Raw genomic sequence first — 23,178 nt, 5'->3', positions numbered from 1 at the left:
CAAAGACTGAGTTCCGTATGAGGTATGGACACTATGAATTTTTGGTTATGTCTTTTGGATTAACCAATGCCCCAACAACCTTTATGGATTTGATGAATAGGGTCTTTAGGGATTATTTGGATAAGTTTGTTATCGTATTCATCAATGTTATACTGGTGTACTTCCAATCAGAGACAGAACATGAGCAACATCTTCGTTTGCTGCTACAACAGTTAAGGGAGCATAGGCTATATACTAAGTTTAGTAAGTGTGAATTCTGGTTACCCCAAGTAACATTTCTAGGCCATATTATGAGTAAGGAAGGGATTCTGGTGGACCCAACCAAGATAGAGGCAGTGAGAGATTGGCCGAGGTCGAGCAGTGCACCAGAGGTTATTAGAAGCTTCTTGGAGTTAATAGGGTACTACCAGCGATTTGTTGAGAGATTCTCCAGAATAGCCACACTGTTGACTGAGCTGACGCGTAAGAAGACCAAGTACATCTAGATAGATGGATTTGTGAACAATTTCAAGGAGTTGAAGCAGCGACTGATCACCGCTCCGATATTGAGTCTTCCATCAGATAGGGAAAAGTTTGATGTCTACTGTGATGCTTCGAGGCAGGATTTGGGTTGTGTGTTGATGCAAGCTAGAAATGTGATAGCCTACGCGTTGAGACAATTGAAGGAGTATGAGCAGAGGTATCCCACTCATGATTCGAAACTGGCAGCGGTGGTATTCACAATGAAGGTATGCATGCATTTATCTGTATGGATAGAAGTGCGAAATATACACTAATCATAAAAGTTTGAAGTATTTCTTCACTCAAAAGGATCTGAATATGCGCCAAAGGCATTGGCTGGATTGGTGATGGACTACGATTATGAGATTTTGTACCATCCTGGAAAGGCCAATGTAGTGGGCGACACATTGAGTTGAAAGGGCCCAGGGCAGTTATTCAGTTCGAGACAAATATCACAAAAGCTAGCTGAAGAAATGACGAGAGCAGGAGTTGAACTGGTAGTTGGTCAGCTAGCCAACATTACTCTTCAGTCCACACTCCTTGAGAGAATCAGAGAAGCATAGAAGGAGGATCTTCAGTTGAGGAAACACAGGGAGAATGACTTAGCTGGATTGGCTAGAGACTATTCTATTTCAGAGGTAGATCTGTTGAAGTATAAAAATCGGATTTGCGTTCTGTTGACGGTGAGAACTCGTCAACTAAGTTAAGTCAGAAAAATTGCAAAGTAAAGATTATCAAAAGAAAAACTTTAGGAATCTAAGTATCAACTCCAAGAACAATTGCAGAAGAACAATGGTGAAATTAATTTTCATTCACTATGGTGCACTTGCTACAGTAAATTTTCCAACCCCCTTCAAAGAAGAAGAGGGGTTCCCTTTATAGGGGGCTCTAATGGCCCCTGATAGGAACAATCAGTACACAAGTACACTACTAGGAGAGTGGTATCAGATATAGTGGTGTCGGCTCTGGCACATGGTCAGAGTTCGTGGGAGCACCTCAGCTTTTGTACCCGGTTATGCCTCCACTACTTGACCGTACGAATGTCAGAGGCATAGTACCAGGCGTAGTGGCACTGGTGGTCCTGATGCATGGTCAGAGACATGCACGGGGTGCCTCCACCATTGGTACTAACTTGTACCATCACTGCCTGTCTGGTACGGATGTTCAGAGTTACTCCTCTTAGCTCCTCATCCTCGCATAACCGGTTTCTGTACGCGTGCCTTGTATCTAAAGGTTGCTCTCGTGTAGCCATGAGTGAGATAAGTATGTGGGAGTCGAGCCCCGCTGGTGATACCTTCCTTAGAAAATAGAGAAGGGCCTCATCAGCAGGGCACATGATTATTCCATAGAGGCGCGCCTTGTGAGACGGTGCGTGGGGCCTAGGCATGGCCGAGATACGGCCTCGCGGGTCATACGGGCGCTCCGCGAGATGGTGACGCGCAGCTGGCTAAATGGGGCCTTGCGCCTTGGCATGGGCGAGGCGTGGCCTTGCGTGGCCTCGCATGGCTGAGGCGAGGCCGAGGCGAGATGGCGGCACGCAGCTGGAGATATGGAGCCTCGCGCCTGGGCATGGGCGAGGCGTGGCCTCGCGTGCCTCGTGGCCGAGGTGATGTGCGGCATGGGCGAGGCGTGGCCGAGGCGAGATGGCGGTGCACAACTGGAGAAATAGGGCCTCGCGTGGGCGTGCTGAGAGCGAGGCGGGGCCTCGCGCGAGCGCGCCACGCCGCGTGGGCGCACCGTGGAGCGAGGCTAGGGCTTCGCGCGGGGCACGCGGAGGAGCCTCGCGTGACTCCTCGGATCTCCTGATGCATTTTTATTAAGGCCTCTTATGAGACATGGGTTGAGGGAAAATTATCGGGTTGCTTGAACTGTCTGAGGCTAATGAGGGTCGACCTCCATATTTTCCCTTGGTGGAATTTGAGCATCCACACTTGCCCCCCAGTCTAGGAGAGGACCTTTAGGTGCTCTTGTAGACTCTTCTCTTTAATTCTTATAAATAGGCCTTAATGCAAGGCTTATTATTTTCACCTTACTCCTTTGGCTTAGTGGTTTTGAGAATCCTTCCTTTTTCAAGAGGTAAGGGGTTCAATCCCCCACATCCTCATTTTTGCCATAGTTTCCTTCATTTTGTTTTTTCATTTCATTTTCATCATTCATTTTTAAATTTTTTTTTTTTACATATGAGCTAATTTTTGGTATGTCTATTTGGAGGCTAACACATCCTTTTTGTTTATTTCTGCAGACATGTGCTTTCGACCACTTAGCTCTTTTTTGACCCTGCCGGCACGTTTGGCCCTTGACCTCCTATAGACCGCGACTGCACTCTATTTTTCCTGCTTGAGGTATATTTTCTTTTTCCCTCATATTCATTGGGTCCAAATTAGCATTACTCGGGATGGGGTACTTTGGCCTGAGCTTGCAGTGAGTTTGCCCATTTGCATGCCCCTCTTTTTTATACCCTGTAGTGAATCATCTAGGGCGTTTGCATCTAGAGGTTCTAAGCCCATTCCTTTGTGTTATGTAGCCATCCCCTCATTTACACGTGAACCCCTTTTTGCTCTCGGAATGAGGCCTCATGGCTAGTGATGGTCCGTTCGACACACCTCCGGGGGTTGAGTTTATTGACCTGTCCTCAAACTCAGAGTCCCTTGAGGAAAACCCTTACCAGGACTATGACTCCTTAAGGCAGGCCCGTATCCGCCATCTTGAGCACATGGCTGAACTTAGGCGTAAAATTTGGGTGGTGAAGAGCGAAACTAACTCGGTGTCGAGAGGAGACGGAGCACCTTTCCCCCCAGACCTTAGTGACCATGTAGCGAGCCTTAGGGTGACCCTTTTAGAGTTGCAGAGGGAGTTGGAGTTTATGGAGGAACTCCTTGCGCCTGAGCCCTCCAGCCCATCCTCGCCTGATGACTATCATGGGGCTGCTTCCGCTTCTCCTCAGCCCTTAGTCTCGATTTTTCCTAGCCTATCACTTCCGCATTCGCTCCCCCGATGGAAGACTCTTGCTAGGAAGAAAAAATGGAGGGTCAAGTGTTCTGTCTCTTTCTTACCTTTTTATTTTGGTTTTGCAGATATGCTGAGGGCACGACGACAGGTAGCCTCCCATGAACCAGACGATGTTCTTTTACTGGCATCTGAACTGGTGTCGCATGTGTCCGAGAACAGACTGAGGGAAATTGTGCATCAATATCGTGTTCCTCCGGAGTACGCTCTATACACTCCTTTGGAGACATGCCGGGCCAACTACCCCAAGACCGGTTATGTGGCCCTTAGCGAGCACATCTTGAAAGCGGGTGGTACCATCCCGCTACACCCATTCTTTGTGGTGGTCCTCAACTACTTCGACCTGGCACTGCTTCAGCTGGCACCCAATGGCTGGCTGACTTTGAGCTGCCTTTTCGTTGTGTTTATGAAACTGTTTGAACGCGCTCCTACGGTGACAGAGGTGCATTTCCTCTACAACCTCATGCCTACTCTCAAGTCAAAGGGATTTTACTATTTACAAAAAGCCAACAGCGAGGCCTCTTTGATAGAGGGCTCGGTGTCCAACTCGGGGTCCTGGAAGCATGACTTTTTCTTCGTGGAAGGCCCCCTCTTTGTCCGCGAGGACTTTCGGGCCACTCCCAGTAAGTACCCTAAGCATCACTCTCTCTCTTTTACTTTCTTGCAACTCATTGTTTCATGACTTACATTCATATCGACCATGGCGTGTATTATGCAGAGCAATTTGCCGAACCCATAGCCGTCGGGCCGGAAGCGAGAGATCTGAGGAAGTTCCTCCACGCTGACCCTGATATGAAAAAGGCGGCGTACTTATTCACCGTGAAGAATCTGAACCTCCATAAATTGTCCCCTGTCTCGGACCCCAAGTTACTGTGGACCATCTCTAGGTCCAAGATGATGAAGGGGGTATTGGCCGAGCCTTGCCCAGCTGACGATGAGGCTGAGGAAGAGCCGGAGGAAGCCCCCCTTGACCGCGGGGGATCTCACCAGCTGCCTCCATCTCCTTGGGGATGCCCTCCATGTGCCTCTTATGATCCAAACATAGCCCCTCATTTTCAAGACCAGCAGGCCGTTCCGGGGTGTTTTGTTTGCCCTGACCCTGAGGGCTATGATGCCTTCACTCAGGCTCCTCTCGACCCTAGACCATCGGGGACTTATTTCGCTGATCTTCTGGAGCCTCCCTCTGATCTACCGGGGTCTCACTTTTCCACTTTCACCGCGCCCCCTCCCATTCCGGCGAGCGAGTCATCTGTCCTCACCCAGCTAGGTGCCCCTGGTGCGGATGGGGAGCCCTGGGTGACTCGGATGGCGACGTCTTACGGGCAGCGATACATCCAACTTGCCTCGGGCCTTCCCGTATCTGACTGGAACGGTCTTGGGAACATTGCCTAGTCAGACCTTGGGGAAACCCTAAGGCGCACCATGGCTTGGGTGAGTTCCTGAACCTCGCGTCGGCCCTATTATGTATAGATGTACATGCATTTTTTTTTGTTACTTATTGTTGCTGTTGTTAACTTTCTTGTGCAGGCCTATACCGTGGCTCTGCGGTTTGCCGACTCGTCTAGCAACCTCTCCGTGTCTACTACTGAGAGGGACTCCCTTACGGCCCGGGTCCAGGAGCTCGAGAAAGAGCTTGAGGAAACCCATACTGAGCTAAAGAAGGTTCGGACTAAACTTGCTGCCTCGTCGAGAAGGAAGATGAAGGCGGTTGCCAAGGCCATGAAGCTGAAGGACCAAGTTACCAGCCTGAAGAGCGAACTCCAGGCGACCAAGGCTATCGTGGCAGTGTCGCAAGAGAGGGTTACTTATTTAGAGGCCGAAGTCGAGGCTACCAGGGGCGAACTCCAGGCTGCTAGGGCCGATGTCGCCTCATTGTAGAAGAGAAATGCTTCCTTGGAGGCGGAGAAGACTGCCATTGAGTACCGATCCATAGACCGCGCCCTTTACAGGGTGTGGAGGCAGGATCCCAATTTTGATTTCTCTTCTTTCGGTGAGCACGCCGTCGCTCGAGCGGCCATGTGGAGCGCCCGTGGTAGGAGGCCCTGAAGTTGTTATTTCATAACTTTTGTCAGCTAGCTCGCCATGGGTGTACGCTCTTTTTTGAGACTTTGTAATATCGTTATCATTACTATTTTTCTTTTGTAAATCTTGTCATGTCCTCAAGACTGCCTTTTTTAATGTATATATACATATGTGGTTATTTATCTCTTATTCCATTGCATTTGAGGCCCTTTTGAGCCTGTATGATGGGGTTTGGCAGGTTCCCCTCTTTTATTTACCAGGCTGGAGGTCCTTCAGAGCCCATGTGAAAGGGTTCAATGGGACCTCTTTTTGTGCCTCTTGATTGATTTTATAAGGATATTTTGACCCCTTGGGTCCTAACTATCCTTTTATATATTCTTGCGCGTGCTTATTATTTCTTGCGAGAAGCGTCATTCTCGTCATTATTCATAGTACTATTTTTGCAAGGGTCTCTTTTAGGACCCTTTTTGGCTAGACGGCTTGGTGGCCGCTCTAGGCTTATTGGTGAGTGCTCTCTCTGAGGTCTTTCCTCTTGTGGGAGCATCTGCCTTTATTTGGAAGTGTGTTGTTGTTTTTTTTTTTGTAAGACCTTTTGGCCTCCTTGATGTTCACAAGGGTAGCTAATCCTTGTGATCCCAAGAGATGCCTTGTAAGGTCCTTTCCCTGTTTATAAGGGTTCACCGCGAATTGCATTCCTCTTTTAAAATTTTTTGTTTAAGGCTCCGGTGCAAGGGGTCCTTTTTAGGATCCTTCTGATAGAGGGCCCTTTTTAGGATCCTGGTGCGCGGGGTCTTTTTTAGGATCCTCCTGTTGCAAGGGGTCCTTTTTAGGATCCTCCTGTTAGAGGGTCCTTTTTAGGATCCTCCTTTTTAGGAGTCCTTTTTAGGTTCCTCCTGATAGAGGGTCCTTTTTTTAGGATCCTCCTGTTAGAGGGTCCTCTTTTTTTTTTGCTTGCTGTATGTCTTTACCTCCTGTCCTGCCCCCCAAGTGTTTGGTGAAATTTATTTCGGCAGGCACTTTGGCCGATGCTCGCATAGAGAAGAAAAATAACACGTGAAGTTGCAAACAATTTCATTCATAGCATGCAGTTTACAACGACATATTTAAAGAAGGGTTACTTCTAACTGGGAGGTTACCTAGGTAGCCTCTTTGGTTCTTACTTACTATGCTAACATAACAAGGAACAAACTAAACATAGGTCCTCTTCGGACCAGGGGCCGAAGCCCCACTGGTAGCATTTCTCAAGGTGTTCCGTAACTCGTGGGTCCAACTCGTGTGGGTTGCGCCTTCATACACAACCATTGCCATCGGCACCGATGGTTTTGTGGCTGTGCGGAGGGACATGTTATAGCATTCCCTCGCTTCCTTCTGCTCCCCTTTCATGCATGCTACTCCCCCAGGGGTTGGGAATTTCATAGATAGGTGATACACAAAAGTTATCGCCTTCAATTCTCTCAGAGAGGGTCTCCCTAATACCGCGTTGAAGGCTGAGGCGCAATCCACCACGACAAAGTTCGCTGCATCCCAGAGTCAGTCCATCAAATCCTGCTCAAGACAAAGGGAAAGCCAAGATGGCTGATCCAGTTGAAAAAGCAAACCCCCAAAAGAAAACTCCTCCCTCTTAAAAAACCAGGGCTGACCTAGGGTAATTCCCTAGGAAAGAACGGATGAATCCTGTCCCAAGACAGAATCATTCGAACAATTCGTAAGGGAAGCGCGCGATGTCCCCAGACAGGACGAGCAGGGATGACGCTTTTATCCCAACGCATCCATAAACAAGGATCACAGAGGGTACATATGCGGAGAGGACATAGAAGCAGTCAGTTCAGGAGATGACACATCCCAAGTGGATTTGCGAGACAGCCTCAACGCTCGGAAGGAGTGGGCCCAAAAAAAAAAAATCCGCCCTCGAGGAGGCGACTTGAGGAATAACCTCAATGACAGGAGGAACGAAAGAATCCCCCTTGATGATGGAGTGGCTAGGAAGTGTATGGAAAACTTGGCTAGTCTCAAAAAGGTCACGGACCGTTTGGTCCAGAAACAAGAAGGTGGAGTTTCCGATTCTGAAGAAGAGGAAAAGGAGCCATGCGCCAAGCACATACTGGACGCTGTGTTACTAAAGGGGTTCAAGATGCCGGACATACCCGCCTATACCAGGAGCACTGACCCCAAAGATCATTTGTCCCTCTACAATTTCCTGATCACTGTAGCTTACATATGTGACAATGACAAATATCTATTTTTCTCAATCACTTTTGCTGGACTCGCAGAAGAGTGGTGGAAAAGACTCAAGACAGGATCGATCCAATCTTGGTCCGGATTGCAATCAGCTTTCCGTAAACAGTCCGTGGCTACCATAAAGCTGGACATGGAAGTTAGTGCATTGGCCAACATCAAATTACATCCCATGAAGACCCTTAGGGCTCACATCCAATGCTTCACGCAAGAAGCCTCAAAGACTAAGGTGGATAATGGACAGTGCCTAGTAGCTCTCCAGTCCAGAATTAGAGCTGAATCCCCTCTTTGGGATGACATGCAACGTAGCAAGGCGGCCACCCTTGAAGAATTCATCAGGAGGCACAAGGTTTCATCAACTGGGAGGAGGCTCGAATCTAAGCCTTTGGGTAGTAGCCAACAACCCAGTCGACAGCACAAACCTTTCCCAGATACGGAACACAGTATCCAGCAAATCTCTATTCGGCACCTCCAGCAACGTCTAGATTCGTTGGGACCCTCGGGATGCCATTCATGACCCCAACGGTCTATGGGCCCACTTCTTCGGAATATGGCCCGGCTCCATCCGCCCCATTCTTCGGGTACGGAGTGGCACCAATAGGGTATAGTGCCGCTCCCAGCGGTGCCCAACCGCCCCAGGCCGAAGCAGCTGAGGTGAGCATAATCCCCTCCTAGGGAAAGTGATCAGGAAAAAGTTAGAACCAATCTGAGACCTCGGAGAAGGGGAAGAGAGGGTACGAGTCCTAATACATAGAGTATATGAATTTGGTGGACACCCAGGAAAACATCTACCTTGCAACAGGAAATGTAGTCCATTACCGGAATCTAAGCCCCATTTTTAAATGGGGAAAGAATTCAAGGACACCAGGAAGAGGTGTGCCTACCACAAGGACATGGGACACATGATCGAGGAATGTCTTCAATTAAAGTACGAGATCGAGAATTTGATCAAACTGGAACATCTCCACCAATGGGTCAGGATGCCAACAGGAGTTTCGGGATTGCCAGCATCTCCTGGACAACCTTTGGCCCTGGGTGCATAGGTGTCGTACCGAACACCTCAGGGAGGGTACGCTTCAGGATCGGGAGCACATGCCCCTCAGGGGGCCCCAATAGTGCAATCACCTGGAGGACCTATGGCTCATGGGCCCGGAATTTCATATCCTCTCAGAATCGCACCTCCTCAGGTAGATGGCCACTTGGCTACCATATTAGGAGGCCCGCACCTATGGCGACCATGAGGTGTGCACCTTGGTCCAGAATCTGGCTCAGCTTCCGAAGCTGATGAATTTGCCCATAATGTTCACGGAGGAAGACGCCCTGAACGTACACTTCTCGCATCATGATCCTTTGGTCACTGATGCCCAAATGGCCAACAAATGAGTGTCCTGAGTGTTGGTGGATGACGGGAGCTCCGTCAATGTCCTATTCAAGCAGACATTCACAATGATTGGGCTTACAGAGGCGGACATAGTCTCCTTCCCTACGCAGAGTTATGGCTTCAACAGGGACTCTTTGCTCCTCATGGGCAAGATTCAACTCCTCGTGGCTTTGGGGAACGAGGTTCAGGGCTCATTCAAGTACTGAACCTTCGTGGTGGTGGATTGCCCCATGGCATACAACATAATCTTTGGGCACCCTTCTCTAATTGACTTCGGCGCCATAACCTCCATCTGTCATCTATGCATGCAGTTCCCGTGTGATAACGACAAAGTGGGAACTGTACGGGGAGATCAAAAGAGCCCCCAAAAATGTTATCACGTCTCCACCCGACCAATCTTCATAGTCTGCGAAGAACCTCTTGAAGAGGAAAACGCTGATCCAATCCCACCACCATAGCCAGCACGGAGGGTGGTCCGGGAGGATGACGAATTAGATCTGCGGATAGGGCATTAGAGCCCATGGAGGAAGTTGAGGAGGTGTGCATTAGTGACATCGACTCGACCAAAGTGATCGGGGTAGGGAGGAACTTGAAGTCAGAGGTCAGGGTTGCCATAATTACCCGGGTGAAAGAGTTTCAGGATGTCATGGCTTTGTCTCACTTAGATATGACCGGGATCGACTGCAACGTCATATGTCATGCCTTGAACATTGACGAGAACGCGACTCGCGTCCGACAGAAGTGAAAGCCCCTAGGCGCGGAAAGGGCAGAGGCTCTCAAGTTAGAAGTTGAGAAGTTGTCCTTGATCAACTTCATCCGGTAGGCCTTGTATCCCATTTGGCTAGGAAATCCTATGTTGGTACCAAAGCCAAATGGAATGTTGAGGACTTGCATCGACTTAACGGCCCTAAACAAGGCGTGCCCAAAGGATTGCTTCCCTCTGCCCCAGATTGACTAGATGGTGGATGCTACATCTGGGTATGAGTTGTTAAACTTCATGGATGCTTACTCCGGCTACAACCAGATTTTGATGCATGCCGTCACCATGCCCTCTGCACTTTCGACGTGGCATCTGGGAAGTTTCTGGGCTTCATAGTAAGCTCAAGAGCGATAGAAGCTAACCCGGAAAAAATCTGAGCCCTGATTGACATGCCGTCACCATGAAAACCCAAAGATGTTCAAAGCCTGATGGGAAGGATATCATCTTTGAGCCACTTTGTGTCAAAGTCCATGGACAAGTGCATTTTGTTCTTCAACATACTTTGCAAAAACCAGAGGCTCAAGTGGACAGACGAATGTGAAGAGGCCTTCCAAAAGTTGAAGGAACATCTGGCTCAGGCGCAAATCTTTTTGAAGCCAGTGGATGGGGAACCACTATACCTGTATTTGGCAGTGTCAGAGCACGCCATCAACACTACATTAATGTGAGAAAAGGGAAAGGTCCAACTCTTGGTCTATTACGTGAGCAAAAGGTTGCTGGGCACGCAGTCTAGATACCCTCTGATAAAAAATTGACATTTTGCTTACTGACTGCCTCTAGAAAGCTAAGACCTTATTTCAGGCCCATGCCATCAAGGTACGGATGAACCATCCTTTGCGACAAGTATTACAGAAACTCGGGTCCTCAAGAAGACTTTTGAAGTGGGCCATGGAACTGAGCCAGTTCGACATCACCTATGTCCCCAAAATCTCCATCAAGGGACAAGACTTGGCCGACTTCATCCTAGAATGCACTGGGATAACCGAGGAAGAAGAACCCGTCGACCTCGTACAACCCTTTTGGAAGATCTTCGTGGGAGGTGCGTCCAACAAGAATGGGACCGGCATCGGGATCATCCTAATATCCCTTCAAGGTCACCAGCTGCAAAGTGCCCTACGCTTCTAGTTCAAAGCATCGAAAAACGAGGCTGAACAAGAGGCCATGTTGGCCGGATTACGCTTGGCCCAGAAGGTAGGGGCAGAGAACACTGAATTCCACAGTGACTCCCAGTTGGTGGTCAGGCAAATTTCTGGAGAATACCAAATGAAGGGGGAAAAGATGGCCGCCTATGTGACGCGAACCCGGGAGTTACTCCAATCTTTCAAAAGACACTTCATCTGTCAGATCCGCATGGAACAGAACGTGTTTGTAGACACGCTGGCCAAATTGGCCACGAATGTTGAAGTAGAACTCTCCGGGGTAGTGTAACACCCTACCTCCTTAGAGCTGTTACTATGTGAGTTAAACATGTGCCATTAGCTCGCTAATTGAGGTTTTAGGTTAAAAGTGTGGCCAAACTAAAATAAAACTTGTTTAATGGCATTAGTTATGAAAAATTGGACATTCATTTAAATCATAAAATGTTATGCAGTTGGGATCCCAAAATACTATTTAGAAAATATATCACAACTCAAAAATACAATGAAGGTCGACCTAAGTGAAAAAGAAGCTCATTATAGTACTTTCCCCAAAATAACCCTGGCCGTGGTAGCCAGGTAGGCCGAACATGTACCCATCGCTCCACGCTCTCCGTACTCAAGGTTTGTTGACCTTTCCTTACCTACACCATAAAGCACCCATGAGCCGAAGCCCAGCAAGAAAACTCAACATATAACATAACAATCTAAAGTATACAACAATACAGCCAACAGACGCATAGTGGACTACGCCGTCCCAAGCACTTTACCAGACCCTGGGTTCGCGGTCTTCACCGAGCGAGTGGATTCAGCACCCAAGGAGAGTTTCTCCCTAACAGCCTGCACTCAGTGTGTTCAACGCTGATCCTGACCCGTTGCCGTACCTGACTTCTTGCTGTTCTCGGCCTTCCCTGTTCCCGGCCTTCGCCGTTTCCGAACTTCGCCGTTCCCTCACAAACATGCATAACAAAGCATAATATTCACATATATTAAGCATAAACATTAGGGTCATGCCCTGCAATACAAACAATAGGGCCATGCCCAGCTCTAAGGGTACAACAATTTTCTTACCTGTGTCCCAAGTTGTTTGAGTACCGTGATCCCGAGCACAGTCCTCTAACCCGAGCCTTGTTGAAAACCTAGTCACAACACATTCATAATAACCATCCATCAAGCCTTTAACCAAATATTAACTTCAAAATATTAATCTAGCCTCTGGGACCTTAGATTCTACTAAATTGGGTAGTAGAATCCTTCACGAGCCTTAACATTCGAGTTCCCGAGCTAAAAGCCTCCATTTCCCCTTTCATTCCATTTAGGGCTGCGACCCAGTACTAGTCAGAGGGCAAAGCCCTCCCTGTTGGAGGACATAAGCCGTGGCATTCCCTCTAGGTCCGTGACACATCTAGGCAATTCAGAGACTTCTCTAGCCTCTTCGAGCACACGGGCCACGGTGCCTGAAGAACAGGGTCGCGACCCGAGCTCCTAAACCTAGAAATTCAATCTCTTTTCTGCATTTTTCCTCGGGCCTAAACCACTAATTCACACCCCAAACGCCAATTAAACCCATAATTGACCATATATTTCCTACCCATGCAGCCTAGGAACCATAACAAACAAGAAACACTTCCATAATCTCATCAAGCACTCAAAATCAACTAAACATGTACCTAAGCAATCATACTAAAAATTTCAGCAGGAACTCAGACAATTCTGGACTAGATTTCTTACCTATATTATAAATCCAGCCTGAGCTAATTCCCCAAGTCTTCAAGCTTCAATCCTCGCAAATTCTAGCCTTAAATCCTCAAGTTTCTTCAACAAACTCCAAGCACCCAAAAAGAGAGGGAGTGAGCCGAGTATGAGAGAGAGAGAGAGCTGGGAATTTTCCTTTTGTTTCCTTCTAACTCATTCTAGAGTCTCAACATCCTAAGCCAAGCTTATCCCTTGCGAAAAAGTCCAAAATACTCTTAAGTCCATTCTAAATCCTTTAATTCCTCCAAAGGTAATCTCATCATTTGCCATGTCCCGCTAATTCCTCGAGCGTTCCTATAAATCCCCACTTAATCCTGACATGTCCAAGTAATTGCTAAATTACTACTCGTTACCCGATAATTCCCGAACACATACCATACTCCCAAAATACCCCTAGGCTCCTCCCAAGTCGGGTATTCAACCCTGTTGTGGCTATTTCGCTAAACTGCTCCCTAGGACCGTCTCAGATTGTGCATCACAAATATATCACCACTCACACTTGGTATAAATCAAAATATACACATATATCACATTTATGCCCTCAACGGGTCAAAACTAAAGATATAACTCTGTTAACCAAATGGGGCCAACATGCATATTTATTTCACCTAAACACGCATTTCTAATCACATAGTCATTTAATTCACATATTATCATAATTAAATCAATTATTTCCCTCCCGGCATGCTAATCAAGGCCCTAAGCCTTATTAGTGAATTTGAGACGCTACAACTATCTGCTCCTTACAGAAATTTCGTCCTCGAAATTTTCTGAATAACTCGGGATACCGATCCCGCATATCAGTCTCAAGCTCCCAACTCTCCTCTTCCGCTTTCCTATTCCTCCACAACACTTTAACTAAGGCGATGGTCTTGCTCCGCAAGACTTTATCCTTTCGGTCTAGAATCTAAACTGGCTTCTCTTTATACGATAAATCCTGATCCAGCTCCAAATTCTCATAACTCAACATGTGCATAGAATCTGAAACATACTTCGGGAGCATGGATACTTCGAGGCATCGCCAATCTGTAGGCTACCTCTTCAACTCGTTCCAGAATCTCAAAGGGGACAACAAACCTAGGGCTCAACTTGCCCTTTACTCCAAACTGTTTCACCCCTCTCAAGGGAGAAACTTTGAGAAATACGTGATCACCGACTTGAAACTCTACGCTCGTGCGTCTCAAGTCTGAGTAACTCTTCTGTTGACTCTGGGAGGAGAGCATTCGCACTCTGATTTTCTCAATTGCCTCATTGGTCCTCTGAACAACCTCAGGACCTAAAAACATTCTCTCACCCGTCTCATCCCAATGGATGGGTGATCTACACTTTCTCCCATATAACATCTCATAAGGAGCCACTCCGATAGTTTCCTGATAACTGTTATTTTACGAAAACTCAATCAAAGGGAGATACTTACTCCAAGATTGTAGCGTCCCAAATTTGCTAATAAGGCTTAGGGCCTTGATTAGCGTGGCTGGAGGGCAATAAGTGATTTATTATGTTAATATGTGAATTTGATGAGTACGTGATTAGAAATGTATGTTTAGGTGAATTAAATATGCATGTGGGTCCCATTTGGTTATTAGGGGCATGTTTGTAATTTTAGCCTGTTGAGGGCATAAATGCAATATTTGTGATTATTGTGATCTTTACCATGTGTGAGTTGTGATATATTTGAGATGCACGATTCGAGACAGTCCTAGGGAGCGGTTTAGCTAGAAAGTCACAACGGGGTCAAATACCCGGCTCAGGAGGAGCCTAGGGGTATTTTGGGAATGTAAAATGTGTTCAGGAATTATGGAGTAGCGGGTAGTAATTTAGTAATGATTTGGACATGTTGGGATTAAACAGAGATTTATAGGAATAATCTAGGACTTAACGGGGTATGACAAATGACTAAATTGCCCTTGGGTTACCTAAGAGGTTAGGATAAGTTTAAGGGGAAATTGGGTCTTTTGGTAAGGATATGCATGGTTTAGGTAGGCTGAGGGGTCTAAGGAAGTCAATGGAATGGAGAGATTGGAAAGAAAAAGAAGCAAACACTCTCTCTCTCTCACTCTCTTGAGGCTTGGAAGGTTTTGGGGATTTTTGAGGAGAAAGTTTTGAATTTAAGGTTGAGAGTTGGGGAATCAAAGCTAGGAGCAGGATTATAAACAACTGAGGGTTGAAACCATCCTTGAGGTAAGGTTCTCTGCTCTGGTTTTAATGAATTCCTGCCATGTTTTAAGAGTTTTCTTCTAGGTTCAAACTTAAGTTTTGATTTTGAGTTTGATGAGGTTATGGAGTAGTTCCTGGGGCTCTAGTGCTGCTTAAAGTGTATTAGGATGATTATGGGACTCAATTTTGTTGTTGGGATGTGTTTAGAATGATTTTTAGGGAAGTTAGCTCGTAAAATTTGCATGGGATTTATGGGTTTCGGGCTCGCGCCGCGGCCCTGTTCATCAACGATGCTACCCGCTTTAGTTTGTAGGCTAGTGGGGCTTCGAAGAATTTCCCAAGCACCGCGGCACAAGGTTTGGGCGCTGCAGCCTGAGTCTGTCAGATGTGAGGCATTTTGGCTCTGTTTTGGGGCGCGCCGCAGCGCTTAAGGGGGGCTGAGCCGCAACCCAAAAGAGGAATTTTGGAAAATTGAGGGTTTTTAGCTCGGGAACTTGAACGTTAAGGCTTGGGAAGGTTTCCACTACCCAGTTTGGTAGAAACCAAGGTCCTGGAGGTTAGAATTATGTCTTGAAGCTATTTAATGGATTAGAACTTGATAGTTGAGTTTTATTCATGCGTTGTGACTAGGATTTTCTTAAAGGCTCAGATTTGAGGACTGTGCTTGTGATCGCGGTGATCGGATAGCTTGGGACACAGGTAAAAAAACTGTTGTACCCATAGAGCAGGGCGTGGCCCTATAGTTTGTGTTGCAGGGCACGACCCTATATGATTATGATGCAGGGCGTAGCCTTATTGTGTATGCTTGTATTTTTTAAGTGTTTGTTAAGTTTATGCTATGTGTTGCATATCTGTAGATGTATGACAAGGGCTGGGAACGACGAAGGACGAGAACGGAAAGGCCGGGTACGGCAAAGGGCCGGGAACGACATCAGGCACGTGGAGTGCAAGGCCGAGTATGACAAGGGGCTGGAAGTGGAGTTAAGAATGCGGAGTGCAAGTCGCTAGGGTGAGACCCTTCTTGGATGCCAGAGACATCCTCACGGTGTAGATAGGGGTGCACACGGGTCGGATTTTCAGGTTTCAGGTTTGGGTTTTGCGAGTTTCGGGTTGAGAAAAATGGTACCGAAACCGATCCGAAAATTTTGGGTTTTTTTGGGTTTCGGGTGTCTGGTGTCGGGTGTTCGGTTTTCTCGGGTTGGATTTGGGTTGGGCTGGGCCTTTTGGGTTTTGGGCCGAAAAGCCCAATTTTGCAAAAATACCTTTTTTTTTTCAAAAATATCATTTTTAAATAAAAATGAAAAAAATATGTGTGATCATATAAAGTGTTGCTTATATTTTTAACCTTTAATTTCTTAATGAGATTATCATTATTCACATCCTTTTATAGTGTTGTGTCAATGCCTTCGATCTCACACACCACAAGAAGCTCTCAAGAACACCACAACTCAAGGTTCTTAGTTGCTATAGAACACTAACACGCACAACCACGCCAATGTATGTAAACTCACACTAGGAATAAAACTAAATTAGTTCTTATTAGAGAGTATCTGAAACAATGTGAATCACTTAACCATTACAATATGATTAAAGAGTATCTGAAAAAATGTGAATCAGTTAAAATTGATAAGTACAATGACTTTCTTCGTGTGTTGAAATGAGAGGCAACTGACTTGTTCAGAAGCAGAGTGAATTTGATAAACATATATTAGACATAAACATAAACATATCAAACAATATATATTATATATTAGACCAAACATATTCAGCAATATAAACATATATTAGACCAAAAAATCACAAAGAGAAATGCAACCAATTCAAAAATTCAACACAAAATCTACAATTCAGCAACACAAAACTTTTACTTAGACATTCCTTTTCCTATCTCTTTTTTTTTTTAATCTTCCATCATTTTCACAACTATTATGCTTCAACACTACCAAAAGCTTGTCCAATTCAAGAAAAACTTAGATTCAACCTCAAGTGGTATGCAAAGGCAAAATAAAAAATGCATAAGAGATGAGAGTAACCGCGGTGGTGGCGCTATGGTGGCGAAGGGAGGAGACGAGGCTGGCTGGTGGTGGCGCTGTGGCTGGTGTGCTCCCTGCGCGGCTGGGTGGATCTTTCTTTCCTCTCTTGAGCATGCGTGAGAGAGAAGAAGGGGGGCTGGACTGGAGTTGGCTGGTGTGACCATGTGTGAGTGAGGGAGTTGGGTGGTGGGTGGCTTTGCTGAGTGAGGGAGGCGGCCGTGCGTGAGTGAGTTGAAAGAGAAGAAGAATTTTTTTTTTTAGTTTTATTTTAGGGTTATCATATTTCTTTTTTAGATTTTTTTTTTTTAAATTTGGGTCAGGTTTGGGTTACACCCGAACTCGAAATTAGTGTATTTTAAAACCCAAACCCGAACCCGACATATTTTGGGTTCGGGTAGGATTAAACCTGAAATGAACGGGTTTTCCAAAAATTTGGGTTCTCGGGGTTCGCGTCGGGCAGGTTTTGTGGGTTTTCGAGTTTTGCGGGTCAAATGTTCGCCCCTAGGTGTAGACCGCGAACCCAAGGCCTGGTAAAGCGCTTGGGAAGACATGGCCGTTATGTGTTTAGCCTGTTGTTGACTTTATTATATGCTGATTGATAGTTATGCATATGATTGATTGCTTGTGTGGGGTTTTCTTGTTGGGCTTCGGCTCACGGGTGCTCTATGGTGCAGGTAAGAGCAAGGGAAAGGTCGACCAACCATGAGTACAGAGAGCGTGAAGTGACGTGTACATGTTTGGCCTGCCTAGCTGCCACGACCAGGGGTATTTTTTGGTGATGATGTGTATTAAACCTAATTTTATCATTTAGCCGAATTTTATCATATTTTGAGTTGTAAATATTTCTAAACAGTATTTTGGGATCCAAAATATGTAACACTTTATAATTTTCAATGAATGATTACATTCTCAAATTATGTGACTTTTTATTACAGTTTAGCTAAACTTTTAACCTAAAACCTCAATTAGCGAGTTAATTACACGTTTTAAACTCACTTAGTAATGTCTCTAAGGAAGTAGGGCGTTACAAAGATCCCCCAAAATCCAGCACGTAGGCTCGAAACATATCCTTTAGTATCTGAATCATCCTCTCAGACTGTCCATCTGTCTGAGGATGATAAGCAGTACTGAACCGCAACTATGTACCCATAGCCTTCTGCAGGCTTTCCCAAAAATTTGAGGTGAAGGTGGGGTCCCTGTTAGATATTATCGACCTCAGAGCCCCATGTAGTCGTATAATTTCCTTCACATACAATTCAACATACTGCTCCACTGCGTAAGTTGTCTTAACAAGCAAAACGTGAGCTGATTTGGTGTACCAATCCATAATCACCCATACTGAATCATACTATCCAAAAGTCTTCAGTAATCCAACCATGAAGTCCATGGTAATATCCTCCCACTTCCACTCTGGAATCCCTAAAGGCTGCAGCAACCCCGCTGGCCTCTGATGTTCACCCTTTACCTACTGACAAGTCAAACACTTGGCCACAAAATCTACCACATCCCTCTTCATTCCTAGCCATCAATACAAGGTTCTCAATTCTTGGTACATCTTTGTCGTACCCGGATGTAAGGAATATGGAGTGGTATGAGACTCATTTAGAATCTCTCACCGGGCACCGGAATCCATCGAAATGCAAATTCGACCTTTGTACCTCAATAAACCCATCTTCGAAATAGAAAAGTCCTTAGCTGCTCTGGATAAGACGCCCTTTGTGTGCTCCCTCAACTGGGGATCCTCCCCCTGTGCTTCCTTGATCCTCTAAAGGAGCATGGAGTGAAGAGTGATGTTGGCTAGCTGAGAAACTACCAACTCAATACCTGCTCTAGTCATCTCTTCAGCTAACTTATCTGATATCTGTCTTGAACTGAATAACTGTCCTCGGCCCTTCCGACTCAACGCATTGGCCACCACATTGGCCTTCCCAATATGGTATAGAATATCATAGTTGTAATCCTTTATCAATTTTAGCCAATGCCTCTGGCGCATATTCAGATCCTTCTGAGTAAAGAAGTACTTCAAACTCTTATGGTCGGTGTATATTTCGCACTTCTCACCATAAAAATAATGTCTCCAAACATTTAGTGCAAATACCATTGCTGCCAATTCCAAATCATGTGTGGGATACCTCTGCTCATACTCCTTCAATTGTCTCGATGCGTAGGCTATTACTTTTCGATCTTGCATCAGCACACATCACAAACCCTATCTGGAAGCATCACAGTAGACTATAAACTTTTCATTTTCTAACGATAGACTTAATACTAGAGCGGTGATCAGTCGCCGCTTCAATTCCTTGAAACTGTTCTCACACCTATCTGTCCACACATACTTATTCTTCTTACGCGTCAGTTTGGTCAATGGTGTGGCTATTCTGGAGAATCCCTCAACGAACTGTCGATAGTACCCTGCCAATCCCAAGAAGCTCCAAACCTCTGGTACAATACTCGGCCTGGGCCAATCTCTCACTGCCTCAATCTTACTTGGGTCCACCAGAATCCCCCCCTTACTGAAAATATGGCCTAGAAATGTCATTAGGGGTAGCCAAAACTCACACTTGCTAAACTTAGCATATAACTTATGCTCTCTCAATCGATGTAATACCAGGTGTAAATGCTGCTTGTGCTCTATCTCTGACTGAGAGTACACCAGTATGTCTTCAATGAATATGATCACAAACTTGTTCAGATAATCCTTGAAGACCTTATTCATCAAGTCCATAAAGGCTCCTGGGGCATTGGGTAATCCAAAGGACATGACCAGGAATTCATAGTGTCCATATCTTGTACGAAAAGCGGTCTTTGGTATGACCTTGTAATGATCCAACTAACTTAAAGACCTTGGACCATTAAAAACTACTAAGCATAACTACTATTTTGGAATACATACATAAAATAATAGAACTTTATTATAAAAATCCAAAATACGAGATCCCATTGTTATTACATAAAATCATAAGGAAAACAAAAATTTAATTAATTGTTCAAATACTAAATGGGGAAAAACATAAATACATAATTAAAAAGACTCAAAACATAAATGTCATTCTCGATCATTTCCATCAGTCCATTCATTTAGTCCTTTCCCAATACACATGCCAAAGCTGCCACGAATCCATCCCGCCTTCCAAGCTCATTTTCCGTAAAAAGGAATGAGCCTAATGCCCAGTAAGGAAAACTACTAAAGCATATCATAAATCATAAAATGTAAAAACATAAATCATAAAACGTATGACGTAAAAATGTAAATCATAAAACATATGACTACAAATTAATGGCCATTAACTTATTATCGTAGTATGTGATATAAACCATCTAGGTCCTCTTGCTACTATTTAGAGTTAGTTTTAAACACAAATATAGTATATGATAGAAACCATCTAGGTCCTCTTACTTCTGTTTAGAGGTAGGTTCAGTCATAACTATAGTCTACGATAATGATAAAAGAAATCTCAGGATTTGCTTCTTTGCTATCTAAACAACCATATTTCCCAAGCGACTACAACATAAAACATATACATACATACTTACACATAGTATATAAACATAATCATAATACATAAAATCTAACCTATTTCCTTACCAAAAACTGGGATATTGGAGACAAGAGCGGGATCGGAAACTCCTAAAACCAAACAGTAAGATCCATAAGTTTTCTAAAGAAATGAAGATGAAAAGAAGATCTAAACCATCAAGATAAGAACTTACCAAAAACCTTAAGTTTCAAAGGAAATCAAACACCTAACCAAAATGCCTTTATAACAAGTTAGGATTTGAAGAAAATGAAAAGAATAAAAGGAACTATAATGAACTAAACCTGAGGATAAAAGTACCTTAAATAGATTAGAACTTTGATCTACACCTCAATACCAAACTATCATTCTATCTTACTTCCCAAGTGTTTGGAAAAGCTTGGATTTGAAAGCTTTTAACCCCAAAACCCTAGTGTTTCTTTCTAGAACAAACTTAGCAGCTTGGAGGCTCTGAAAAATGCTTGAATGATGAAGCAAATGGCTGAGTGAAAGGTCCTATTTGTAGAGTTCAAGGAGTGAAACTAACTCCTTTTAAAATGAATAAAAAATTGAATTTTCTGCTCAACAGATGCCAAGAACTCGGTCAAAATCGTTCAAGAGCAAGTCTAAGATGTTGAGTCCTGTTTCTATCCCGGATTCCACAGATTTTCAAAACATGCAAGTGGAGTCGATATATCGCCCCCTATACGCAACATATCGCCTCCCCCATAGTCCCGAGCTTCCGTGTTTTTCGTTTGTACGAAATCGACGTGCTTTCCATATCAATCATAGGTGATATATCGACCCCTATAGATGCGATATATCGGCATACGCTGATATATCAAACACGTTTTTGCACACTTTCAACACACTTGAATTTGTTTAAACCACTTTGATTGAGTAAAACGTGATCCTAACAGCTGAGGGAAGGTTATAGACTTCATAGGTTTATCCTTGATTAATTTATTCATCTAAAATCCTTAAATCCTTAATAAACATACATGTGACAAATGCCATATTCGTAATTATTCTATCTAAACCTTAGGTGATAAGATATAATATTTCTAGGACCAGCTATATTAATCAAACCTTATGATAAAATTAATATTTCTAAACTATAGGCAAAACTTATAAAATCCATAACTATCTCTATGGGTTTCCAACTAAATCCCGGCTTGAACCAATAACCACGAAAACTAAAATACTACTGCACAAGATACTACTATCTAGCTAAGTAAGTCCTCCTCTTTGATCCTTAAATGGTAGTAGCCTGATTGAAGATCGATCTTGGAGAACACTGTCTTTCCTTGTAGTTGGTCAAACAAGTCGTCAATCCTAAGCAGTGGGTATTTGTTCTTAATGGCCAACTTGTTCAATTCTATGTAGTCAATAAAAATTCTTAAGGATCCATCCTTCTTCTTGACAAACAACACTGGAGCACCCCATGCGAAAAACCCAGTCTGATGAATCCCAAATCCAGTAACTCCTGCAACTGAATCTTCAGTTCCTTCAACTCTGTCGAAGCCATTCTATAAGGTGTCCTAGATACTGGCTTCGCCCCTTGCTCCAATTCTATGACGAACTCAATCTCTGAGTGTGGTGCCAACCCTGGCAAGTCTGCGGAAAACAAATCAGGAAACTCACATACTAATCTGGTCTCATCTGGTCCAACTGAAACAACTCTAGAAGTATCGACAATGTTTGCTAGGAATCCTACGCAACCCTCTTGCATTAGGTCTCTAGTCTTCAATGTCCCCATGAATACAAAGGGTACTTCCCTTTCCGGTTCAAAGGTCACCATCCTGCGCTTGCAGTCAATCGTCACCCCGTACTTCGATAACCAATCCATCCCTAGGATCATCTCAAAGTCATCCATCGCTAACTCAATCAAGTCCACAGACAACTCTCTACTGTTTATCTCTACTGATAATGCTCTAACCCATCTCCTAGAGACTACCAGTTCCCCAGTTTGCAACAAAGTCTGAAATCCCTTAGCATACAAATCACTAGGTCTACACAGTTGATCTATCACTCTAGTAGATACAAATAAATGAGTAGCCCCTGAGTCAATCAATGAAGTAAAAGAAGAAAAAGCACTAGAAATCTGACCTACCATGACCGAGGGGCTAGCCTCAGCCTCAGTCTAGGTGAAGATAAATACTTTGGCAGGAGTGAGACTGTCGCTCTGTTTCGGCTCTTCCTTCCTGGCTTGTGGGTATTCCTTTCTTAGGCAACTAATGCTCCCACAAGTAAAGCAGGCCCTAATCTTGCACTCTCCCTGAAGTCATCGTCTGCACTGAGGACACACTGGGAAACTTCTCCAGTTGTCACCCCCGCCCTGACGACCACTGAAAGCACCTTGTGCCCTCCTATCTGAGCCAGGAGGAACACAATAATCTGGGGCCTTTCTCTTCTGTTCACTGGGGCCACTACTCTGGATAGATCCAGTAAAATGAGGCACCGTCCTCCGGGCATCGCTCTTAGCGGCACCCTCTCTCCAAATCTGATCCTCGACCCTCTCAACTGTAAGGGTCTTCTCCACCACCTGTGCATATGTGGTAGTTCCTATATCTAGAGTTATGTTGACCTCATGAGCGATCATCACATTCAATCCCCGCACAAATTGATCCCTTTGTGCCATGTTAATAGGCACCAAATCCGGCGCTAACTTCGCTAA

The sequence above is a fragment of the Humulus lupulus genome, chromosome 1 (genome assembly GCF_963169125.1).
Source record: "Humulus lupulus chromosome 1, drHumLupu1.1, whole genome shotgun sequence".
Classification (NCBI taxonomy): Eukaryota; Viridiplantae; Streptophyta; class Magnoliopsida; order Rosales; family Cannabaceae; genus Humulus; species Humulus lupulus.
This window is presented reverse-complemented; position numbering follows the sequence as displayed.